Source organism: Gadus chalcogrammus, chromosome 12, assembly GCF_026213295.1.
Source record: "Gadus chalcogrammus isolate NIFS_2021 chromosome 12, NIFS_Gcha_1.0, whole genome shotgun sequence".
NCBI classification, from domain to species: domain Eukaryota; kingdom Metazoa; phylum Chordata; class Actinopteri; order Gadiformes; family Gadidae; genus Gadus; species Gadus chalcogrammus.
Window position 1 is genome coordinate 10,950,307 of NC_079423.1, and position 22,718 is coordinate 10,973,024.

The 22,718-nt window shown below is 44.4% G+C and overlaps 30 non-coding genes across 30 annotated transcripts; all 30 read left to right on the forward strand.

The window, feature by feature from the left end:
- The first annotated feature begins 156 nt into the window (after positions 1 to 156).
- On the forward strand, positions 157 to 275 carry LOC130401050 (5S ribosomal RNA). Its single transcript, XR_008903512.1, has one exon. It is a non-coding gene; the product is annotated as a 5S ribosomal RNA (ribosomal RNA).
- Positions 276 to 804: 529 nt separating this feature from the next.
- On the forward strand, positions 805 to 923 carry LOC130400211 (5S ribosomal RNA). Its single transcript, XR_008902687.1, has one exon. It is a non-coding gene; the product is annotated as a 5S ribosomal RNA (ribosomal RNA).
- A 526-nt stretch (positions 924 to 1,449) lies between these two features.
- LOC130394452 (5S ribosomal RNA) lies at positions 1,450 to 1,569 on the forward strand. The gene has a single exon (XR_008897608.1). It is a non-coding gene; the product is annotated as a 5S ribosomal RNA (ribosomal RNA).
- Positions 1,570 to 2,227: 658 nt separating this feature from the next.
- LOC130395721 (5S ribosomal RNA) lies at positions 2,228 to 2,346 on the forward strand. Its single transcript, XR_008898744.1, has one exon. It is a non-coding gene; the product is annotated as a 5S ribosomal RNA (ribosomal RNA).
- A 519-nt stretch (positions 2,347 to 2,865) lies between these two features.
- On the forward strand, positions 2,866 to 2,984 carry LOC130400828 (5S ribosomal RNA). Its single transcript, XR_008903301.1, has one exon. It is a non-coding gene; the product is annotated as a 5S ribosomal RNA (ribosomal RNA).
- Positions 2,985 to 3,513: 529 nt separating this feature from the next.
- LOC130398604 (5S ribosomal RNA) lies at positions 3,514 to 3,632 on the forward strand. The gene has a single exon (XR_008901167.1). It is a non-coding gene; the product is annotated as a 5S ribosomal RNA (ribosomal RNA).
- A 529-nt stretch (positions 3,633 to 4,161) lies between these two features.
- On the forward strand, positions 4,162 to 4,281 carry LOC130395893 (5S ribosomal RNA). Its single transcript, XR_008898892.1, has one exon. It is a non-coding gene; the product is annotated as a 5S ribosomal RNA (ribosomal RNA).
- Positions 4,282 to 6,454: 2,173 nt separating this feature from the next.
- Positions 6,455 to 6,573, forward strand: LOC130400879 (5S ribosomal RNA). Its single transcript, XR_008903349.1, has one exon. It is a non-coding gene; the product is annotated as a 5S ribosomal RNA (ribosomal RNA).
- Positions 6,574 to 7,009: 436 nt separating this feature from the next.
- Positions 7,010 to 7,128, forward strand: LOC130400880 (5S ribosomal RNA). The gene has a single exon (XR_008903350.1). It is a non-coding gene; the product is annotated as a 5S ribosomal RNA (ribosomal RNA).
- Positions 7,129 to 7,657: 529 nt separating this feature from the next.
- Positions 7,658 to 7,777, forward strand: LOC130395894 (5S ribosomal RNA). The gene has a single exon (XR_008898893.1). It is a non-coding gene; the product is annotated as a 5S ribosomal RNA (ribosomal RNA).
- Positions 7,778 to 9,950: 2,173 nt separating this feature from the next.
- On the forward strand, positions 9,951 to 10,069 carry LOC130400881 (5S ribosomal RNA). Its single transcript, XR_008903351.1, has one exon. It is a non-coding gene; the product is annotated as a 5S ribosomal RNA (ribosomal RNA).
- A 436-nt stretch (positions 10,070 to 10,505) lies between these two features.
- Positions 10,506 to 10,624, forward strand: LOC130400494 (5S ribosomal RNA). The gene has a single exon (XR_008902977.1). It is a non-coding gene; the product is annotated as a 5S ribosomal RNA (ribosomal RNA).
- A 519-nt stretch (positions 10,625 to 11,143) lies between these two features.
- Positions 11,144 to 11,262, forward strand: LOC130398605 (5S ribosomal RNA). The gene has a single exon (XR_008901168.1). It is a non-coding gene; the product is annotated as a 5S ribosomal RNA (ribosomal RNA).
- A 529-nt stretch (positions 11,263 to 11,791) lies between these two features.
- Positions 11,792 to 11,910, forward strand: LOC130398606 (5S ribosomal RNA). The gene has a single exon (XR_008901169.1). It is a non-coding gene; the product is annotated as a 5S ribosomal RNA (ribosomal RNA).
- A 520-nt stretch (positions 11,911 to 12,430) lies between these two features.
- LOC130398608 (5S ribosomal RNA) lies at positions 12,431 to 12,549 on the forward strand. The gene has a single exon (XR_008901170.1). It is a non-coding gene; the product is annotated as a 5S ribosomal RNA (ribosomal RNA).
- A 529-nt stretch (positions 12,550 to 13,078) lies between these two features.
- On the forward strand, positions 13,079 to 13,197 carry LOC130398609 (5S ribosomal RNA). The gene has a single exon (XR_008901171.1). It is a non-coding gene; the product is annotated as a 5S ribosomal RNA (ribosomal RNA).
- A 529-nt stretch (positions 13,198 to 13,726) lies between these two features.
- On the forward strand, positions 13,727 to 13,845 carry LOC130398610 (5S ribosomal RNA). The gene has a single exon (XR_008901172.1). It is a non-coding gene; the product is annotated as a 5S ribosomal RNA (ribosomal RNA).
- Positions 13,846 to 14,364: 519 nt separating this feature from the next.
- Positions 14,365 to 14,483, forward strand: LOC130398611 (5S ribosomal RNA). Its single transcript, XR_008901173.1, has one exon. It is a non-coding gene; the product is annotated as a 5S ribosomal RNA (ribosomal RNA).
- Positions 14,484 to 15,012: 529 nt separating this feature from the next.
- LOC130398612 (5S ribosomal RNA) lies at positions 15,013 to 15,131 on the forward strand. Its single transcript, XR_008901174.1, has one exon. It is a non-coding gene; the product is annotated as a 5S ribosomal RNA (ribosomal RNA).
- Positions 15,132 to 15,660: 529 nt separating this feature from the next.
- Positions 15,661 to 15,779, forward strand: LOC130398613 (5S ribosomal RNA). Its single transcript, XR_008901175.1, has one exon. It is a non-coding gene; the product is annotated as a 5S ribosomal RNA (ribosomal RNA).
- Positions 15,780 to 16,308: 529 nt separating this feature from the next.
- On the forward strand, positions 16,309 to 16,427 carry LOC130398615 (5S ribosomal RNA). The gene has a single exon (XR_008901177.1). It is a non-coding gene; the product is annotated as a 5S ribosomal RNA (ribosomal RNA).
- A 529-nt stretch (positions 16,428 to 16,956) lies between these two features.
- On the forward strand, positions 16,957 to 17,075 carry LOC130398616 (5S ribosomal RNA). The gene has a single exon (XR_008901178.1). It is a non-coding gene; the product is annotated as a 5S ribosomal RNA (ribosomal RNA).
- A 519-nt stretch (positions 17,076 to 17,594) lies between these two features.
- Positions 17,595 to 17,713, forward strand: LOC130398617 (5S ribosomal RNA). The gene has a single exon (XR_008901179.1). It is a non-coding gene; the product is annotated as a 5S ribosomal RNA (ribosomal RNA).
- Positions 17,714 to 18,242: 529 nt separating this feature from the next.
- On the forward strand, positions 18,243 to 18,361 carry LOC130398618 (5S ribosomal RNA). Its single transcript, XR_008901180.1, has one exon. It is a non-coding gene; the product is annotated as a 5S ribosomal RNA (ribosomal RNA).
- Positions 18,362 to 18,890: 529 nt separating this feature from the next.
- Positions 18,891 to 19,009, forward strand: LOC130398619 (5S ribosomal RNA). The gene has a single exon (XR_008901181.1). It is a non-coding gene; the product is annotated as a 5S ribosomal RNA (ribosomal RNA).
- A 519-nt stretch (positions 19,010 to 19,528) lies between these two features.
- On the forward strand, positions 19,529 to 19,647 carry LOC130398621 (5S ribosomal RNA). The gene has a single exon (XR_008901183.1). It is a non-coding gene; the product is annotated as a 5S ribosomal RNA (ribosomal RNA).
- A 529-nt stretch (positions 19,648 to 20,176) lies between these two features.
- On the forward strand, positions 20,177 to 20,295 carry LOC130398622 (5S ribosomal RNA). The gene has a single exon (XR_008901184.1). It is a non-coding gene; the product is annotated as a 5S ribosomal RNA (ribosomal RNA).
- A 519-nt stretch (positions 20,296 to 20,814) lies between these two features.
- LOC130398624 (5S ribosomal RNA) lies at positions 20,815 to 20,933 on the forward strand. Its single transcript, XR_008901185.1, has one exon. It is a non-coding gene; the product is annotated as a 5S ribosomal RNA (ribosomal RNA).
- A 529-nt stretch (positions 20,934 to 21,462) lies between these two features.
- On the forward strand, positions 21,463 to 21,581 carry LOC130398625 (5S ribosomal RNA). The gene has a single exon (XR_008901186.1). It is a non-coding gene; the product is annotated as a 5S ribosomal RNA (ribosomal RNA).
- Positions 21,582 to 22,110: 529 nt separating this feature from the next.
- LOC130398626 (5S ribosomal RNA) lies at positions 22,111 to 22,229 on the forward strand. The gene has a single exon (XR_008901187.1). It is a non-coding gene; the product is annotated as a 5S ribosomal RNA (ribosomal RNA).
- The last annotated feature ends 489 nt before the right edge of the window (positions 22,230 to 22,718 follow it).

A 22,718-nucleotide genomic window follows, 5' to 3' on the forward strand; every position in this document is an offset into this window, starting at 1 on the left:
TGATCGTTTACATGGATAAGGAGTCCTACTGAATCAATTACTGCCGTTTATATCTAACTAATGATTGTTTTTGTAAAAGTGTAACGTCAAGCCTCAGCAGCTTTCTCACTCCTTATGTGCTACTGTATAAAACCTGGTTTTGCGCCTACACTAATTGCTTACGGTCATACCACCCTGAACACGCCCGATCTCGTCTGATCTCGGAAGCAAAGCAGGGTCGGGCCTGGTTAGTACTTGGATGGGAGACCGCCTGGGAATAACAGGTGCTGTAAGCTTTTTCTTTTTCAACTCGAGCTCGTTGCCTCCGTGGCCTACCGTGGCGTACCGTGACCTGATGTTTACTGCCAACCGCTTTGGAGGATTTAAGCAACATACAAAAACTGACAACGTCTCTCAAAACTATTTTTGTGAAACATGAGGACAGTATAGTGATACTGCCAGCAGGGAGCACCAGAGAGCTGAAACGACAGTTGTACATTTCTTAAACTTTCACCAACACAAACACGCACGCTCACTTCAGATCATGGGAGGACGTCAAAAAATCACCACCCATTCTCTGACACTTTAACCGTTAACCTTGGTTCAAACATTTAACATCACACGCACACGCAGTGTATTTCAGATAATTAATTAATTCAGATGTCACAATGATCGTTTACATGGATAAGGAGTCCTACTGAATCAATTACTGCCGTTTATATCTAACTAATGATTGTTTTTGTAAAAGTGTAACGTCGAGCCTCAGCAGCTTTCACACTCCTTATGTGCTACTGTATAAAACCTGGTTTTGCGCCTGCATTAATAGCTTACGGCCCTACCACCCTGAACACGCCCGATCTCGTCTGATCTCGGAAGCTAAGCAGGGTCGGGCCTGGTTAGTACTTGGATGGGAGACCGCCTGGGAATACCAGGTGCTGTAAGCTTTTTCTTTTTCAACTCGAGCTCATTGACTCCGTGGCCTACCGTGGCGTACCGTGACCTGATGTTTACTGCCAACTGCTTTGGAGGATTTAAGCAACATACAAAAACTGACATCTCTCAAAACTATTTTTGTGAAACATGAGGACAGTATAGTGATACTGCCAGCAGGGAGCACCAGAGAGCTGAACCGACAGTTGTACATTTCTTAAACTTTCACCAACACAAACACGCACGCTCACTTCAGATCATGGGAGGACGTCAAAAAATCACCACCCATTCTCTGACACTTTAACCGTTAACCTTGGTTCAAACATTTAACATCACACGCACACGCAGTGTATTTCAGATAATTAATGAATTCAGATGTCACAATGATCGTTTACATGGATAAGGAGTCCTACTGAATCAATTACTGCCTTTTATATCTAACTAATGATTGTTTTTGTAAGAGTGTAACGTCGAGCCTCAGCAGCTTTCTCACTCCTTATGTGCTACTGTATAAAACCTGGTTTTGCGCCCACACTAATTGCTTACGGTCATACCACCCTGAACACGCCCGATCTCGTCTGATCTCGGAAGCTAAGCAGGGTCGGGCCTGGTTAGTACTTGGATGGGAGACCTCCTCAGAAGCCCAGGTTGCTGTAAGTAGTGACGGGTGTCACCAAAAGAAAAAAAAAAAAACACGCCCGATCTCGTCTGATCTCGGAAGCTAAGCAGGGTCGGGTCTGGTTAGTACTTGGATGGGAGACCGCCTGGGAATACCAGGTGCTGTAAGCTTTTTCTTTTTCAACTCGAGCTCATTGCCTCCGTGGCCTACCGTGGCGTACCGTGACCTGATGTTTACTGCCAACCGCTTTGGAGGATTTAAGCAACATACAAAAACTGACAACGTCTCTCAAAACTATTTTTGTGAAACATGAGGACAGTATAGTGATACTGCCAGCAGGGAGCACCAGAGAGCTGAACCGACAGTTGTACATTTCTTAAACTTTCACCAACACAAACACGCACGCTCACTTCAGATCATGGGAGGACGTCAAAAAATCACCACCCATTCTCTTACACTTTAACCGTTAACCTTGGTTCAAACATTTAACATCACACGCACACGCAGTGTATTTCAGATAATTAATGAATTCAGATGTCACAATGATCGTTTACATGGATAAGGAGTCCTACTGAATCAATTACTGCCGTTTATATCTAACTAATGATTGTTTTTGTAAAAGTGTAACGTCGAGCCTCAGCAGCTTTCTCACTCCTTATGTGCTACTGTATAAAACCTGGTTTTGCGCCTGCACTAATTGCTTACGGCCATACCACCCTGAACACGCCCGATCTCGTCTGATCTGGGAAGCTAAGCAGGGTCGGGACTGGTTAGTACTTGGATGGGAGATCGCCTGGGAATACCAGGTGCTGTAAGCTTTTTCTTTTTCAACTCGAGCTCATTGACTCCGTGGCGTACCGTGACCTGATGTTTACTGCCTATGGCTTTGGAGGATTTAAGCAACATACAAAAACTGACAAAGTCTCTCAAAACTATTTTTGTGAAACATGAGGACAGTATAGTGATACTGCCAGCAGGGAGCACCAGAGAGCTGAAACGACAGTTGTACATTTCTTAAACTTTCACCAACACAAACACGCACGCTCACTTCAGATCATGGGAGGACGTCAAAAAATCACCACCCATTCTCTGACACTTTAACCGTTAACCTTGGTTCAAACATTTAACATCACACGCACACGCAGTGTATTTCAGATAATTAATGAATTCAGATGTCACAATGATCGTTTACATGGATAAGGAGTCCTACTGAATCAATTACTGCCGTTTATATCTAACTAATGATTGTTTTTGTAAGAGTGTAACGTCGAGCCTCAGCAGCTTTCTCACTCCTTATGTGCTACTGTATAAAACCTGGTTTTGCGCCTGCACTAATTGGTTACGGCCATACCACCCTGAACACGCCCGATCTCGTCTGATCTCGGTAGCTAAGCAGGGTCGGGCCTGGTTAGTACTTGGATGGGAGACCGCCTGGGAATACCAGGTGCTGTAAGCTGTTTTTTTTTCAACTCGAGCTCATTGACTCCGTGGCCTACCGTGGCGTACCGTGACCTGATGTTTACTGCCAACCGCTTTGGAGGATTTAAGCAACATACAAAAACTGACAACGTCTCTCAAAACTATTTTTGTGAAACATGAGGACAGTATAGTGATACTGCCAGCAGGGAGCACCAGAGAGCTGAAACGACAGTTGTACATTTCTTAAACTTTCACCAACACAAACACGCACGCTCACTTCAGATCATGGGAGGACGTCAAAAAATCACCACCCATTCTCTGACACTTTAACCGTTAACCTTGGTTCAAACATTTAACATCACACGCACACGCAGTGTATTTCAGATAATTAATGAATTCAGATGTCACAATGATCGTTTACATGGATAAGGAGTCCTACTGAATCAATTACTGCCGTTTATATCTAACTAATGATTGTTTTTGTAAAAGTGTAACGTCGAGCCTCAGCAGCTTTCATACTCCTTATGTGCTACTGTATAAAACCTGGTTTTGCGCCTGCACTAATCGCTTACGGCCATACCACCCTGAACACGCCCGATCTCGTCTGATCTCGGAAGCTAAGCAGGGTCGGGCCTGGTTAGTACTTGGATGGGAGACCGCCTGGGAATACCAGGTGCTGTAAGCTTTTTCTTTTTCAACTCGAGCTCATTGACTCCGTGGCCTACCGTGGCGTACCGTGACCTGATGTTTACTGCCAACCGCTTTGGAGGATTTAAGCAACATACAAAAACTGACAACGTCTCTCAAAACTATTTTTGTGAAACATGAGGACAGTATAGTGATACTGCCAGCAGGGAGCACCAGAGAGCTGAACCGACAGTTGTACATTTCTTAAACTTTCACCAACACAAACACGCACGCTCACTTCAGATCATGGGAGGACATCAAAAAATCACCACCCATTCTCTGACACTTTAACCGTTAACCTTGGTTCAAACATTTAACATCACACGCACACGCAGTGTATTTCAGATAATTAATGAATTCAGATGTCACAATGATCGTTTACATGGATAAGGAGTCCTACTGAATCAATTACTGCCGTTTATATCTAACTAATGATTGTTTTTGTAAAAGTGTAACGTCGAGCCTCAGCAGCTTTCTCACTCCTTATGTGCTACTGTATAAAACCTGGTTTTGCGCCTGCACTAATTGCTTACGGCCATACCACCCTGAGCATGCCCGATCTCGTCTGATCTCGGATGCTAAGCTGGGTCGGGCCTGGATAGTACTTGGATGGGAGACCTCCTCAGAAGCCCAGGTTGCTGTAAGTAGTGACGGGTGTCACCAAAAGAAAAAAAAAAAAACACGCCCGATCTCGTCTGATCTCGGAAGCTAAGCAGGGTCGGGCCTGGTTAGTACTTGGATGGGAGACCGCCTGGGAATACCAGGTGCTGTAAGCATTTTCTTTTTCAACTCGAGCTCATTGCCTCCGTGGCCTACCGTGGCGTACCGTGACCTGATGTTTACTGCCAACCGCTTTGGAGGATTTAAGCAACATACAAAAACTGACAACGTCTCTCAAAACTATTTTTGTGAAACATGAGGACAGTATAGTGATACTGCCAGCAGGGAGCACCAGAGAGCTGAACCGACAGTTGTACATTTCTTAAACTTTCACCAACACAAACACGCACGCTCACTTCAGGGCCCCGTTTCCCGAAAGCGTCGTTAGCCTAAGTGGATCGTGAAGTGCGTCGAAAGGGCATCGTAGAGTTTTCACCGCGTTTCCCGAAAGCATCGTGGGGAACGAACGTCTTGAAAACGCTCGTAGCTAACGAGTACTCCAGGGGTGCTCGTAGGTACTCGTAGGACGCTAAGAGCATCGTCAGCTATAGCCTCAGTGGCGACACCATTGGACATTCCGTCTATTGGATGCGTTTTTCATTAAAACGCATTGCGCCTTTATGTTCTTAGTTTGGTAATTAATAAAGATTATGAATTAATTTATTAACAAAGATGTTAAAATGGCCAAAATAAAACGGGACAGTCCAGAAAATGTTTGCGCAGGCAGGGCACTCAAAATGTGTGAGAGAAAGTGGGGGGATTTGTGCAGACTGACATAGGCTACTCATAAAACGTAGCATAAAATGATGTTAAAAAATAAAATAAAATTAAAAAAAATAAAATAAATTAAAAATAAAGAAATAGAATAAATTATAAAAACCAAGCAAAGGAGCAGGCAAAAGGCTGGGATATGGTGGGGATTGGTCACGTTGACGGGAATGTTTAGTGACATGTGGGAGGGTGGAGGGGGTTAAAAAAAAGTCTCAATCACTCTTCGACGCGCATGAAAACCAGCCGCGTAGTTATGAGGGAGGCCGTCCTCACACCAATCTTCCTCGTCGTCATCGTCCTCAGCGCCCTCCGGTTCAAGCAATGCCACCCCAGCCTTAGCTGCAATGTTGTGCAACATAGCCGTCACACATATCACGGCACATGACTTGGCCGGCGAAAACTGGAGCCCTCCGCCTGACCTGTGAAGGCATCTAAAGCGCAACTTCCACCTCCCGATCGTGCGCTCAACGATGCACCGGGCCAGACGGTGGGCTTCGTTGTATTCCTCATCAATACATACCTTACCCTATTTCCAGAGGGGCTTTTATAGCCAATCAAATTATCAATCAAGGAAACCCTTATGCGGAATCAGATTAAGTCGGCTCTCTTTGCTGCGCAAAGCATGTTTCAGAAATCAGCCCATTAAGATAAATGTAGTTGTCACACAAGCTATTTTTAATTTTTTGTCATATGGAATTATTTCAGGGGGGAAAATGCCGTGAAACGCACAGTGCATTCAGGATTAGGACTGATATATGTCGGTTTCAGCCTAATCAATTGTGTTTTAATGTCTTTAGCATTCATATAATTGCAGTCTATTTTTTTCGTAGGCTACTCTGCTGTTGTCCTTGATGGGGATATATTTTAACCCTTTTTAACACAATTTTCCTGCGACATTCCTGCGTCTCCCCCTCCTACGGAGCCCATTTCAGCACCGTGTCAGTAGACAGTTACAATCCTACGATGTCGTGAGTGCAGCGAATGCGCGTTCACGTTAAGAGGAGTTTCGGGAAACGCTCCAAAGAAATTATCGATGGATCGCAAGATCCATCGGGAGAATGATCGTACGAGCGAAGATCCATCGTTATCGGGAAACGGGGCCCAGATCATGGGAGGACGTCAAAAAATCACCACCCATTCTCTTACACTTTAACCGTTAACCTTGGTTCAAACATTTAACATCACACGCACACGCAGTGTATTTCAGATAATTAATGAATTCAGATGTCACAATGATCGTTTACATGGATAAGGAGTCCTACTGAATCAATTACTGCCGTTTATATCTAACTAATGATTGTTTTTGTAAAAGTGTAACGTCAAGCCTCAGCAGCTTTCTCACTCCTTATGTGCTACTGTATAAAACCTGGTTTTGCGCCTGTACTAATTGCTTACGGCCATACTACCCTGAACACGCCCGATCTCGTCTGATCTCGGAAGCTAAGCAGGGTCGGGCCTGGTTAGTACTTGGAAGGGAGACCGCCTGGGAATACCAGGTGCTGTAAGCTTTTTCTTTTTCAACTCGAGCTCATTGACTCCGTGGCGTACCGTGACCTGATGTTTACTGCCAACCGCTTTGGAGGATTTAAGCAACATACAAAAACTGACAAGTGTCAGAGAATGGGTGGTGATTTTTTGACGTCCTCCCATGATCTGAAGTGAGCGTGCGTGTTTGTGTTGGTGAAAGTTTAAGAAATGTACAACTGTCGGTTCAGCTCTCTGGTGGGCATTTAACATCACACGCACACGCAGTGTATTTCAGATAATTAATGAATTCAGATGTCACAATGATCGTTTACATGGATAAGGAGTCCTACTGAATCAATTACTGCCGTTTATATCTAACTAATGATTGTTTTTGTAAAAGTGTAACGTCAAGCCTCAGCAGCTTTCTCACTCCTTATGTGCTACTGTATAAAACCTGGTTTTGCGCCTGTACTAATTGCTTACGGCCATACTACCCTGAACACGCCCGATCTCGTCTGATCTCGGAAGCTAAGCAGGGTCGGGCCTGGTTAGTACTTGGAAGGGAGACCGCCTGGGAATACCAGGTGCTGTAAGCTTTTTCTTTTTCAACTCGAGCTCATTGACTCCGTGGCCTACCGTGGCGTACCGTGACCTGATGTTTACTGCCAACCGCTTTGGAGGATTTAAGCAACATACAAAAACTGACAACGTCTCTCAAAACTATTTTTGTGAAACATGAGGACAGTATAGTGATACTGCCAGCAGGGAGCACCAGAGAGCTGAACCGACAGTTGTACATTTCTTAAACTTTCACCAACACAAACACGCACGCTCACTTCAGATCATGGGAGGACATCAAAAAATCACCACCCATTCTCTGACACTTTAACCGTTAACCTTGGTTCAAACATTTAACATCACACGCACACGCAGTGTATTTCAGATAATTAATGAATTCAGATGTCACAATGATCGTTTACATGGATAAGGAGTCCTACTGAATCAATTACTGCCGTTTATATCTAACTAATGATTGTTTTTGTAAAAGTGTAACGTCGAGCCTCAGCAGCTTTCTCACTCCTTATGTGCTACTGTATAAAACCTGGTTTTGCGCCTGCACTAATTGCTTACGGCCATACCACCCTGAGCATGCCCGATCTCGTCTGATCTCGGATGCTAAGCTGGGTCGGGCCTGGATAGTACTTGGATGGGAGACCTCCTCAGAAGCCCAGGTTGCTGTAAGTAGTGACGGGTGTCACCAAAAGAAAAAAAAAAAAACACGCCCGATCTCGTCTGATCTCGGAAGCTAAGCAGGGTCGGGCCTGGTTAGTACTTGGATGGGAGACCGCCTGGGAATACCAGGTGCTGTAAGCATTTTCTTTTTCAACTCGAGCTCATTGCCTCCGTGGCCTACCGTGGCGTACCGTGACCTGATGTTTACTGCCAACCGCTTTGGAGGATTTAAGCAACATACAAAAACTGACAACGTCTCTCAAAACTATTTTTGTGAAACATGAGGACAGTATAGTGATACTGCCAGCAGGGAGCACCAGAGAGCTGAACCGACAGTTGTACATTTCTTAAACTTTCACCAACACAAACACGCACGCTCACTTCAGGGCCCCGTTTCCCGAAAGCGTCGTTAGCCTAAGTGGATCGTGAAGTGCGTCGAAAGGGCATCGTAGAGTTTTCACCGCGTTTCCCGAAAGCATCGTGGGGAACGAACGTCTTGAAAACGCTCGTAGCTAACGAGTACTCCAGGGGTGCTCGTAGGTACTCGTAGGACGCTAAGAGCATCGTCAGCTATAGCCTCAGTGGCGACACCATTGGACATTCCGTCTATTGGATGCGTTTTTCATTAAAACGCATTGCGCCTTTATGTTCTTAGTTTGGTAATTAATAAAGATTATGAATTAATTTATTAACAAAGATGTTAAAATGGCCAAAATAAAACGGGACAGTCCAGAAAATGTTTGCGCAGGCAGGGCACTCAAAATGTGTGAGAGAAAGTGGGGGGATTTGTGCAGACTGACATAGGCTACTCATAAAACGTAGCATAAAATGATGTTAAAAAATAAAATAAAATTAAAAAAAATAAAATAAATTAAAAATAAAGAAATAGAATAAATTATAAAAACCAAGCAAAGGAGCAGGCAAAAGGCTGGGATATGGTGGGGATTGGTCACGTTGACGGGAATGTTTAGTGACATGTGGGAGGGTGGAGGGGGTTAAAAAAAAGTCTCAATCACTCTTCGACGCGCATGAAAACCAGCCGCGTAGTTATGAGGGAGGCCGTCCTCACACCAATCTTCCTCGTCGTCATCGTCCTCAGCGCCCTCCGGTTCAAGCAATGCCACCCCAGCCTTAGCTGCAATGTTGTGCAACATAGCCGTCACACATATCACGGCACATGACTTGGCCGGCGAAAACTGGAGCCCTCCGCCTGACCTGTGAAGGCATCTAAAGCGCAACTTCCACCTCCCGATCGTGCGCTCAACGATGCACCGGGCCAGACGGTGGGCTTCGTTGTATTCCTCATCAATACATACCTTACCCTATTTCCAGAGGGGCTTTTATAGCCAATCAAATTATCAATCAAGGAAACCCTTATGCGGAATCAGATTAAGTCGGCTCTCTTTGCTGCGCAAAGCATGTTTCAGAAATCAGCCCATTAAGATAAATGTAGTTGTCACACAAGCTATTTTTAATTTTTTGTCATATGGAATTATTTCAGGGGGGAAAATGCCGTGAAACGCACAGTGCATTCAGGATTAGGACTGATATATGTCGGTTTCAGCCTAATCAATTGTGTTTTAATGTCTTTAGCATTCATATAATTGCAGTCTATTTTTTTCGTAGGCTACTCTGCTGTTGTCCTTGATGGGGATATATTTTAACCCTTTTTAACACAATTTTCCTGCGACATTCCTGCGTCTCCCCCTCCTACGGAGCCCATTTCAGCACCGTGTCAGTAGACAGTTACAATCCTACGATGTCGTGAGTGCAGCGAATGCGCGTTCACGTTAAGAGGAGTTTCGGGAAACGCTCCAAAGAAATTATCGATGGATCGCAAGATCCATCGGGAGAATGATCGTACGAGCGAAGATCCATCGTTATCGGGAAACGGGGCCCAGATCATGGGAGGACGTCAAAAAATCACCACCCATTCTCTTACACTTTAACCGTTAACCTTGGTTCAAACATTTAACATCACACGCACACGCAGTGTATTTCAGATAATTAATGAATTCAGATGTCACAATGATCGTTTACATGGATAAGGAGTCCTACTGAATCAATTACTGCCGTTTATATCTAACTAATGATTGTTTTTGTAAAAGTGTAACGTCAAGCCTCAGCAGCTTTCTCACTCCTTATGTGCTACTGTATAAAACCTGGTTTTGCGCCTGTACTAATTGCTTACGGCCATACTACCCTGAACACGCCCGATCTCGTCTGATCTCGGAAGCTAAGCAGGGTCGGGCCTGGTTAGTACTTGGAAGGGAGACCGCCTGGGAATACCAGGTGCTGTAAGCTTTTTCTTTTTCAACTCGAGCTCATTGACTCCGTGGCGTACCGTGACCTGATGTTTACTGCCAACCGCTTTGGAGGATTTAAGCAACATACAAAAACTGACAAGTGTCAGAGAATGGGTGGTGATTTTTTGACGTCCTCCCATGATCTGAAGTGAGCGTGCGTGTTTGTGTTGGTGAAAGTTTAAGAAATGTACAACTGTCGGTTCAGCTCTCTGGTGGGCATTTAACATCACACGCACACGCAGTGTATTTCAGATAATTAATGAATTCAGATGTCACAATGATCGTTTACATGGATAAGGAGTCCTACTGAATCAATTACTGCCGTTTATATCTAACTAATGATTGTTTTTGTAAGAGTGTAACGTCGAGCCTCAGCAGCTTTCTCACTCCTTATGTGCTACTGTATAAAACCTGGTTTTGCGCATGTACTAATTGCTTACGGCCATACCACCCTGAACACGCCTGATCTCGCCTGATCTCAGAAGCTAAGCAGGGTCGGGCCTGGTTAGTACTTGGATGGGAGACCGCCTGGGAATACCAGGTGCTGTAAGCTTTTTCTTTTTCAACTCGAGCTCATTGACTCCGTGGCGTACCGTGACCTGATGTTTACTGCCAACCGCTTTGGAGGATTTAAGCAACATACAAAAACTGACAACGTCTCTCAAAACTATTTTTGTGAAACATGAGGACAGTATAGTGATACTGCCAGCAGGGAGCACCAGAGAGCTGAACCGACAGTTGTACATTTCTTAAACTTTCACCAACACAAACACGCACGCTCACTTCAGATCATGGGAGGACGTCAAAAAATCACCACCCATTCTCTGACACTTTAACCGTTAACCTTGGTTCAAACATTTAACATCACACGCACACGCAGTGTATTTCAGATAATTAATGAATTCAGATGTCACAATGATCGTTTACATGGATAAGGAGTCCTACTGAATCAATTACTGCCGTTTATATCTAACTAATGATTGTTTTTGTAAAAGTGTAACGTCGAGCCTCAGCCGCTTTCTCACTCCTTATGTGCTACTGTATAAAACCTGGTTTTGCGCCTGCACTAATTGCTTACGGCCATACCACCCTGAACACGCCCGATCTCGTCTGATCTCGGAAGCTAAGCAGGGTCGGGCCTGGTTAGTACTTGGATGGGAGACCGCCTGGGAATACCAGGTGCTGTAAGCTTTTTCTTTTTCAACTCGAGCTCATTGACTCCGTGGCCTACCGTGGCGTACCGTGACCTGATGTTTACTGCCAACCGCTTTGGAGGATTTAAGCAACATACAAAAACTGACAACGTCTCTCAAAACTATTTTTGTGAAACATGAGGACAGTATAGTGATACTGCCAGCAGGGAGCACCAGAGAGCTGAACCGACAGTTGTACATTTCTTAAACTTTCACCAACACAAACACGCACGCTCACTTCAGATCATGGGAGGACGTCAAAAAATCACCACCCATTCTCTGACACTTTAACCGTTAACCTTGGTTCAAACATTTAACATCACACGCACACGCAGTGTATTTCAGATAATTAATGAATTCAGATGTCACAATGATCGTTTACATGGATAAGGAGTCCTACTGAATCAATTACTGCCGTTTATATCTAACTAATGATTGTTTTTGTAAGAGTGTAACGTCGAGCCTCAGCAGCTTTCTCACTCCTTATGTGCTACTGTATAAAACCTGGTTTTGCGCCTGCACTAATTGCTTACGGCCATACCACCCTGAACACGCCCGATCTCGTCTGATCTCGGAAGCTAAGCAGGGTCGGGCCTGGTTAGTACTTGGATGGGAGACCGCCTGGGAATACCAGGTGCTGTAAGCTTTTTCTTTTTCAACTCGAGCTCATTGACTCCGTGGCTGTACCGTGACCTGATGTTTACTGCCAACCGCTTTGGAGGATTTAAGCAACATACAAAAACTGACAACGTCTCTCAAAACTGTTTTTGTGAAACATGAGGACAGTATAGTGATACTGCCAGCAGGGAGCACCAGAGAGCTGAACCGACAGTTGTACATTTCTTAAACTTTCACCAACACAAACACGCACGCTCACTTCAGATCATGGGAGGACGTCAAAAAATCACCACCCATTCTCTGACACTTTAACCGTTAACCTTGGTTCAAACATTTAACATCACACGCACACGCAGTGTATTTCAGATAATTAATGAATTCAGATGTCACAATGATCGTTTACATGGATAAGGAGTCCTACTGAATCAATTACTGCCGTTTATATCTAACTAATGATTGTTTTTGTAAAAGTGTAACGTCGAGCCTCAGCAGCTTTCTCACTCCTTATGTGCTACTGTATAAAACCTGGTTTTGCGCCTGCACTAATTGCTTACGGCCATACCACCCTGAACACGCCCGATCTCGTCTGATCTCGGAAGCTAAGCAGGGTCGGGCCTGGTTAGTACTTGGATGGGAGACCGCCTGGGAATACCAGGTGCTGTAAGCTTTTTCTTTTTCAACTCGAGCTCATTGACTCCGTGGCCTACCGTGGCGTACCGTGACCTGATGTTTACTGCCAACCGCTTTGGAGGATTTAAGCAACATACAAAAACTGACAACGTCTCTCAAAACTATTTTTGTGAAACATGAGGACAGTATAGTGATACTGCCAGCAGGGAGCACCAGAGAGCTGAACCGACAGTTGTACATTTCTTAAACTTTCACCAACACAAACACGCACGCTCACTTCAGATCATGGGAGGACGTCAAAAAATCACCACCCATTCTCTGACACTTTAACCGTTAACCTTGGTTCAAACATTTAACATCACACGCACACGCAGTGTATTTCAGATAATTAATGAATTCAGATGTCACAATGATCGTTTACATGGATAAGGAGTCCTACTGAATCAATTACTGCCGTTTATATCTAACTAATGATTGTTTTTGTAAAAGTGTAACGTCGAGCCTCAGCAGCTTTCTCACTCCTTATGTGCTACTGTATAAAACCTGGTTTTGCGCCTGCACTAATTGCTTACGGCCATACCACCCTGAACACGCCCGATCTCGTCTGATCTCGGAAGCTAAGCAGGGTCGGGCCTGGTTAGTACTTGGATGGGAGACCGCCTGGGAATACCAGGTGCTGTAAGCTTTTTCTTTTTCAACTCGAGCTCATTGACTCCGTGGCCTACCGTGGCGTACCGTGACCTGATGTTTACTGCCAACCGCTTTGGAGGATTTAAGCAACATACAAAAACTGACAACGTCTCTCAAAACTATTTTTGTGAAACATGAGGACAGTATAGTGATACTGCCAGCAGGGAGCACCAGAGAGCTGAACCGACAGTTGTACATTTCTTAAACTTTCACCAACACAAACACGCACGCTCACTTCAGATCATGGGAGGACGTCAAAAAATCACCACCCATTCTCTGACACTTTAACCGTTAACCTTGGTTCAAACATTTAACATCACACGCACACGCAGTGTATTTCAGATAATTAATGAATTCAGATGTCACAATGATCGTTTACATGGATAAGGAGTCCTACTGAATCAATTACTGCCGTTTATATCTAACTAATGATTGTTTTTGTAAGAGTGTAACGTCGAGCCTCAGCAGCTTTCTCACTCCTTATGTGCTACTGTATAAAACCTGGTTTTGCGCCTGCACTAATTGCTTACGGCCATACCACCCTGAACACGCCCGATCTCGTCTGATCTCGGAAGCTAAGCAGGGTCGGGCCTGGTTAGTACTTGGATGGGAGACCGCCTGGGAATACCAGGTGCTGTAAGCTTTTTCTTTTTCAACTCGAGCTCATTGACTCCGTGGCGTACCGTGACCTGATGTTTACTGCCAACCGCTTTGGAGGATTTAAGCAACATACAAAAACTGACAACGTCTCTCAAAACTATTTTTGTGAAACATGAGGACAGTATAGTGATACTGCCAGCAGGGAGCACCAGAGAGCTGAACCGACAGTTGTACATTTCTTAAACTTTCACCAACACAAACACGCACGCTCACTTCAGATCATGGGAGGACGTCAAAAAATCACCACCCATTCTCTGACACTTTAACCGTTAACCTTGGTTCAAACATTTAACATCACACGCACACGCAGTGTATTTCAGATAATTAATGAATTCAGATGTCACAATGATCGTTTACATGGATAAGGAGTCCTACTGAATCAATTACTGCCGTTTATATCTAACTAATGATTGTTTTTGTAAAAGTGTAACGTCGAGCCTCAGCAGCTTTCTCACTCCTTATGTGCTACTGTATAAAACCTGGTTTTGCGCCTGCACTAATTGCTTACGGCCATACCACCCTGAACACGCCCGATCTCGTCTGATCTCGGAAGCTAAGCAGGGTCGGGCCTGGTTAGTACTTGGATGGGAGACCGCCTGGGAATACCAGGTGCTGTAAGCTTTTTCTTTTTCAACTCGAGCTCATTGACTCCGTGGCCTACCGTGGCGTACCGTGACCTGATGTTTACTGCCAACCGCTTTGGAGGATTTAAGCAACATACAAAAACTGACAACGTCTCTCAAAACTATTTTTGTGAAACATGAGGACAGTATAGTGATACTGCCAGCAGGGAGCACCAGAGAGCTGAACCGACAGTTGTACATTTCTTAAACTTTCACCAACACAAACACGCACGCTCACTTCAGATCATGGGAGGACGTCAAAAAATCACCACCCATTCTCTGACACTTTAACCGTTAACCTTGGTTCAAACATTTAACATCACACGCACACGCAGTGTATTTCAGATAATTAATGAATTCAGATGTCACAATGATCGTTTACATGGATAAGGAGTCCTACTGAATCAATTACTGCCGTTTATATCTAACTAATGATTGTTTTTGTAAGAGTGTAACGTCGAGCCTCAGCAGCTTTCTCACTCCTTATGTGCTACTGTATAAAACCTGGTTTTGCGCCTGCACTAATTGCTTACGGCCATACCACCCTGAACACGCCCGATCTCGTCTGATCTCGGAAGCTAAGCAGGGTCGGGCCTGGTTAGTACTTGGATGGGAGACCGCCTGGGAATACCAGGTGCTGTAAGCTTTTTCTTTTTCAACTCGAGCTCATTGACTCCGTGGCCTACCGTGGCGTACCGTGACCTGATGTTTACTGCCAACCGCTTTGGAGGATTTAAGCAACATACAAAAACTGACAACGTCTCTCAAAACTATTTTTGTGAAACATGAGGACAGTATAGTGATACTGCCAGCAGGGAGCACCAGAGAGCTGAACCGACAGTTGTACATTTCTTAAACTTTCACCAACACAAACACGCACGCTCACTTCAGATCATGGGAGGACGTCAAAAAATCACCACCCATTCTCTGACACTTTAACCGTTAACCTTGGTTCAAACATTTAACATCACACGCACACGCAGTGTATTTCAGATAATTAATGAATTCAGATGTCACAATGATCGTTTACATGGATAAGGAGTCCTACTGAATCAATTACTGCCGTTTATATCTAACTAATGATTGTTTTTGTAAGAGTGTAACGTCGAGCCTCAGCAGCTTTCTCACTCCTTATGTGCTACTGTATAAAACCTGGTTTTGCGCCTGCACTAATTGCTTACGGCCATACCACCCTGAACACGCCCGATCTCGTCTGATCTCGGAAGCTAAGCAGGGTCGGGCCTGGTTAGTACTTGGATGGGAGACCGCCTGGGAATACCAGGTGCTGTAAGCTTTTTCTTTTTCAACTCGAGCTCATTGACTCCGTGGCCTACCGTGGCGTACCGTGACCTGATGTTTACTGCCAACCGCTTTGGAGGATTTAAGCAACATACAAAAACTGACAACGTCTCTCAAAACTATTTTTGTGAAACATGAGGACAGTATAGTGATACTGCCAGCAGGGAGCACCAGAGAGCTGAACCGACAGTTGTACATTTCTTAAACTTTCACCAACACAAACACGCACGCTCACTTCAGATCATGGGAGGACGTCAAAAAATCACCACCCATTCTCTGACACTTTAACCGTTAACCTTGGTTCAAACATTTAACATCACACGCACACGCAGTGTATTTCAGATAATTAATGAATTCAGATGTCACAATGATCGTTTACATGGATAAGGAGTCCTACTGAATCAATTACTGCCGTTTATATCTAACTAATGATTGTTTTTGTAAAAGTGTAACGTCGAGCCTCAGCAGCTTTCTCACTCCTTATGTGCTACTGTATAAAACCTGGTTTTGCGCCTGCACTAATTGCTTACGGCCATACCACCCTGAACACGCCCGATCTCGTCTGATCTCGGAAGCTAAGCAGGGTCGGGCCTGGTTAGTACTTGGATGGGAGACCGCCTGGGAATACCAGGTGCTGTAAGCTTTTTCTTTTTCAACTCGAGCTCATTGACTCCGTGGCCTACCGTGGCGTACCGTGACCTGATGTTTACTGCCAACCGCTTTGGAGGATTTAAGCAACATACAAAAACTGACAACGTCTCTCAAAACTATTTTTGTGAAACATGAGGACAGTATAGTGATACTGCCAGCAGGGAGCACCAGAGAGCTGAACCGACAGTTGTACATTTCTTAAACTTTCACCAACACAAACACGCACGCTCACTTCAGATCATGGGAGGACGTCAAAAAATCACCACCCATTCTCTGACACTTTAACCGTTAACCTTGGTTCAAACATTTAACATCACACGCACACGCAGTGTATTTCAGATAATTAATGAATTCAGATGTCACAATGATCGTTTACATGGATAAGGAGTCCTACTGAATCAATTACTGCCGTTTATATCTAACTAATGATTGTTTTTGTAAGAGTGTAACGTCGAGCCTCAGCAGCTTTCTCACTCCTTATGTGCTACTGTATAAAACCTGGTTTTGCGCCTGCACTAATTGCTTACGGCCATACCACCCTGAACACGCCCGATCTCGTCTGATCTCGGAAGCTAAGCAGGGTCGGGCCTGGTTAGTACTTGGATGGGAGACCGCCTGGGAATACCAGGTGCTGTAAGCTTTTTCTTTTTCAACTCGAGCTCATTGACTCCGTGGCGTACCGTGACCTGATGTTTACTGCCAACCGCTTTGGAGGATTTAAGCAACATACAAAAACTGACAACGTCTCTCAAAACTATTTTTGTGAAACATGAGGACAGTATAGTGATACTGCCAGCAGGGAGCACCAGAGAGCTGAACCGACAGTTGTACATTTCTTAAACTTTCACCAACACAAACACGCACGCTCACTTCAGATCATGGGAGGACGTCAAAAAATCACCACCCATTCTCTGACACTTTAACCGTTAACCTTGGTTCAAACATTTAACATCACACGCACACGCAGTGTATTTCAGATAATTAATGAATTCAGATGTCACAATGATCGTTTACATGGATAAGGAGTCCTACTGAATCAATTACTGCCGTTTATATCTAACTAATGATTGTTTTTGTAAAAGTGTAACGTCGAGCCTCAGCAGCTTTCTCACTCCTTATGTGCTACTGTATAAAACCTGGTTTTGCGCCTGCACTAATTGCTTACGGCCATACCACCCTGAACACGCCCGATCTCGTCTGATCTCGGAAGCTAAGCAGGGTCGGGCCTGGTTAGTACTTGGATGGGAGACCGCCTGGGAATACCAGGTGCTGTAAGCTTTTTCTTTTTCAACTCGAGCTCATTGACTCCGTGGCCTACCGTGGCGTACCGTGACCTGATGTTTACTGCCAACCGCTTTGGAGGATTTAAGCAACATACAAAAACTGACAACGTCTCTCAAAACTATTTTTGTGAAACATGAGGACAGTATAGTGATACTGCCAGCAGGGAGCACCAGAGAGCTGAACCGACAGTTGTACATTTCTTAAACTTTCACCAACACAAACACGCACGCTCACTTCAGATCATGGGAGGACGTCAAAAAATCACCACCCATTCTCTGACACTTTAACCGTTAACCTTGGTTCAAACATTTAACATCACACGCACACGCAGTGTATTTCAGATAATTAATGAATTCAGATGTCACAATGATCGTTTACATGGATAAGGAGTCCTACTGAATCAATTACTGCCGTTTATATCTAACTAATGATTGTTTTTGTAAAAGTGTAACGTCGAGCCTCAGCAGCTTTCTCACTCCTTATGTGCTACTGTATAAAACCTGGTTTTGCGCCTGCACTAATTGCTTACGGCCATACCACCCTGAACACGCCCGATCTCGTCTGATCTCGGAAGCTAAGCAGGGTCGGGCCTGGTTAGTACTTGGATGGGAGACCGCCTGGGAATACCAGGTGCTGTAAGCTTTTTCTTTTTCAACTCGAGCTCATTGACTCCGTGGCCTACCGTGGCGTACCGTGACCTGATGTTTACTGCCAACCGCTTTGGAGGATTTAAGCAACATACAAAAACTGACAACGTCTCTCAAAACTATTTTTGTGAAACATGAGGACAGTATAGTGATACTGCCAGCAGGGAGCACCAGAGAGCTGAACCGACAGTTGTACATTTCTTAAACTTTCACCAACACAAACACGCACGCTCACTTCAGATCATGGGAGGACGTCAAAAAATCACCACCCATTCTCTGACACTTTAACCGTTAACCTTGGTTCAAACATTTAACATCACACGCACACGCAGTGTATTTCAGATAATTAATGAATTCAGATGTCACAATGATCGTTTACATGGATAAGGAGTCCTACTGAATCAATTACTGCCGTTTATATCTAACTAATGATTGTTTTTGTAAGAGTGTAACGTCGAGCCTCAGCAGCTTTCTCACTCCTTATGTGCTACTGTATAAAACCTGGTTTTGCGCCTGCACTAATTGCTTACGGCCATACCACCCTGAACACGCCCGATCTCGTCTGATCTCGGAAGCTAAGCAGGGTCGGGCCTGGTTAGTACTTGGATGGGAGACCGCCTGGGAATACCAGGTGCTGTAAGCTTTTTCTTTTTCAACTCGAGCTCATTGACTCCGTGGCGTACCGTGACCTGATGTTTACTGCCAACCGCTTTGGAGGATTTAAGCAACATACAAAAACTGACAACGTCTCTCAAAACTATTTTTGTGAAACATGAGGACAGTATAGTGATACTGCCAGCAGGGAGCACCAGAGAGCTGAACCGACAGTTGTACATTTCTTAAACTTTCACCAACACAAACACGCACGCTCACTTCAGATCATGGGAGGACGTCAAAAAATCACCACCCATTCTCTGACACTTTAACCGTTAACCTTGGTTCAAACATTTAACATCACACGCACACGCAGTGTATTTCAGATAATTAATGAATTCAGATGTCACAATGATCGTTTACATGGATAAGGAGTCCTACTGAATCAATTACTGCCGTTTATATCTAACTAATGATTGTTTTTGTAAGAGTGTAACGTCGAGCCTCAGCAGCTTTCTCACTCCTTATGTGCTACTGTATAAAACCTGGTTTTGCGCCTGCACTAATTGCTTACGGCCATACCACCCTGAACACGCCCGATCTCGTCTGATCTCGGAAGCTAAGCAGGGTCGGGCCTGGTTAGTACTTGGATGGGAGACCGCCTGGGAATACCAGGTGCTGTAAGCTTTTTCTTTTTCAACTCGAGCTCATTGACTCCGTGGCCTACCGTGGCGTACCGTGACCTGATGTTTACTGCCAACCGCTTTGGAGGATTTAAGCAACATACAAAAACTGACAACGTCTCTCAAAACTATTTTTGTGAAACATGAGGACAGTATAGTGATACTGCCAGCAGGGAGCACCAGAGAGCTGAACCGACAGTTGTACATTTCTTAAACTTTCACCAACACAAACACGCACGCTCACTTCAGATCATGGGAGGACGTCAAAAAATCACCACCCATTCTCTGACACTTTAACCGTTAACCTTGGTTCAAACATTTAACATCACACGCACACGCAGTGTATTTCAGATAATTAATGAATTCAGATGTCACAATGATCGTTTACATGGATAAGGAGTCCTACTGAATCAATTACTGCCGTTTATATCTAACTAATGATTGTTTTTGTAAGAGTGTAACGTCGAGCCTCAGCAGCTTTCTCACTCCTTATGTGCTACTGTATAAAACCTGGTTTTGCGCCTGCACTAATTGCTTACGGCCATACCACCCTGAACACGCCCGATCTCGTCTGATCTCGGAAGCTAAGCAGGGTCGGGCCTGGTTAGTACTTGGATGGGAGACCGCCTGGGAATACCAGGTGCTGTAAGCTTTTTCTTTTTCAACTCGAGCTCATTGACTCCGTGGCGTACCGTGACCTGATGTTTACTGCCAACCGCTTTGGAGGATTTAAGCAACATACAAAAACTGACAACGTCTCTCAAAACTATTTTTGTGAAACATGAGGACAGTATAGTGATACTGCCAGCAGGGAGCACCAGAGAGCTGAACCGACAGTTGTACATTTCTTAAACTTTCACCAACACAAACACGCACGCTCACTTCAGATCATGGGAGGACGTCAAAAAATCACCACCCATTCTCTGACACTTTAACCGTTAACCTTGGTTCAAACATTTAACATCACACGCACACGCAGTGTATTTCAGATAATTAATGAATTCAGATGTCACAATGATCGTTTACATGGATAAGGAGTCCTACTGAATCAATTACTGCCGTTTATATCTAACTAATGATTGTTTTTGTAAGAGTGTAACGTCGAGCCTCAGCAGCTTTCTCACTCCTTATGTGCTACTGTATAAAACCTGGTTTTGCGCCTGCACTAATTGCTTACGGCCATACCACCCTGAACACGCCCGATCTCGTCTGATCTCGGAAGCTAAGCAGGGTCGGGCCTGGTTAGTACTTGGATGGGAGACCGCCTGGGAATACCAGGTGCTGTAAGCTTTTTCTTTTTCAACTCGAGCTCATTGACTCCGTGGCCTACCGTGGCGTACCGTGACCTGATGTTTACTGCCAACCGCTTTGGAGGATTTAAGCAACATACAAAAACTGACAACGTCTCTCAAAACTATTTTTGTGAAACATGAGGACAGTATAGTGATACTGCCAGCAGGGAGCACCAGAGAGCTGAACCGACAGTTGTACATTTCTTAAACTTTCACCAACACAAACACGCACGCTCACTTCAGATCATGGGAGGACGTCAAAAAATCACCACCCATTCTCTGACACTTTAACCGTTAACCTTGGTTCAAACATTTAACATCACACGCACACGCAGTGTATTTCAGATAATTAATGAATTCAGATGTCACAATGATCGTTTACATGGATAAGGAGTCCTACTGAATCAATTACTGCCGTTTATATCTAACTAATGATTGTTTTTGTAAAAGTGTAACGTCGAGCCTCAGCAGCTTTCTCACTCCTTATGTGCTACTGTATAAAACCTGGTTTTGCGCCTGCACTAATTGCTTACGGCCATACCACCCTGAACACGCCCGATCTCGTCTGATCTCGGAAGCTAAGCAGGGTCGGGCCTGGTTAGTACTTGGATGGGAGACCGCCTGGGAATACCAGGTGCTGTAAGCTTTTTCTTTTTCAACTCGAGCTCATTGACTCCGTGGCCTACCGTGGCGTACCGTGACCTGATGTTTACTGCCAACCGCTTTGGAGGATTTAAGCAACATACAAAAACTGACAACGTCTCTCAAAACTATTTTTGTGAAACATGAGGACAGTATAGTGATACTGCCAGCAGGGAGCACCAGAGAGCTGAACCGACAGTTGTACATTTCTTAAACTTTCACCAACACAAACACGCACGCTCACTTCAGATCATGGGAGGACGTCAAAAAATCACCACCCATTCTCTGACACTTTAACCGTTAACCTTGGTTCAAACATTTAACATCACACGCACACGCAGTGTATTTCAGATAATTAATGAATTCAGATGTCACAATGATCGTTTACATGGATAAGGAGTCCTACTGAATCAATTACTGCCGTTTATATCTAACTAATGATTGTTTTTGTAAGAGTGTAACGTCGAGCCTCAGCAGCTTTCTCACTCCTTATGTGCTACTGTATAAAACCTGGTTTTGCGCCTGCACTAATTGCTTACGGCCATACCACCCTGAACACGCCCGATCTCGTCTGATCTCGGAAGCTAAGCAGGGTCGGGCCTGGTTAGTACTTGGATGGGAGACCGCCTGGGAATACCAGGTGCTGTAAGCTTTTTCTTTTTCAACTCGAGCTCATTGACTCCGTGGCGTACCGTGACCTGATGTTTACTGCCAACCGCTTTGGAGGATTTAAGCAACATACAAAAACTGACAACGTCTCTCAAAACTATTTTTGTGAAACATGAGGACAGTATAGTGATACTGCCAGCAGGGAGCACCAGAGAGCTGAACCGACAGTTGTACATTTCTTAAACTTTCACCAACACAAACACGCACGCTCACTTCAGATCATGGGAGGACGTCAAAAAATCACCACCCATTCTCTGACACTTTAACCGTTAACCTTGGTTCAAACATTTAACATCACACGCACACGCAGTGTATTTCAGATAATTAATGAATTCAGATGTCACAATGATCGTTTACATGGATAAGGAGTCCTACTGAATCAATTACTGCCGTTTATATCTAACTAATGATTGTTTTTGTAAAAGTGTAACGTCGAGCCTCAGCAGCTTTCTCACTCCTTATGTGCTACTGT